Source organism: Rhagoletis zephyria, unplaced genomic scaffold (assembly GCF_001687245.7).
Source record: "Rhagoletis zephyria isolate East Lansing unplaced genomic scaffold, Rhagoletis_zephyria_1.1 Rzeph_scaffold_03584, whole genome shotgun sequence".
Taxonomy (NCBI): Eukaryota; Metazoa; Arthropoda; class Insecta; order Diptera; family Tephritidae; genus Rhagoletis; species Rhagoletis zephyria.
Genome location: NW_016160667.1, coordinates 39,562 through 39,833, shown reverse-complemented (window position 1 = coordinate 39,833; position 272 = coordinate 39,562).

The following is a 272-nucleotide window of genomic DNA, read 5'->3' as shown; positions in this document are numbered from 1 at the left end:
AGGGCCGTTTGCACCATGTCTAGTTAATTCTAACTCCCAGTTAAACACCTTTATCGACGTTATCGACACCCATCATATAACATGTGATCGATAAAGCAGTGGATGTGCTTAACTGAAGGATGTACCTCCAGTTAGCGTTAACTAGACATGGTGCAAACGGCCCTTAGAGGCATAAGATTTACTTAACACCAGTAAGCCATACTGTTGCGCTTACTTTATAGCGCGGCAAACGTGAAGGATACTAAAATAAAGCACAAATTTTATATAGTACG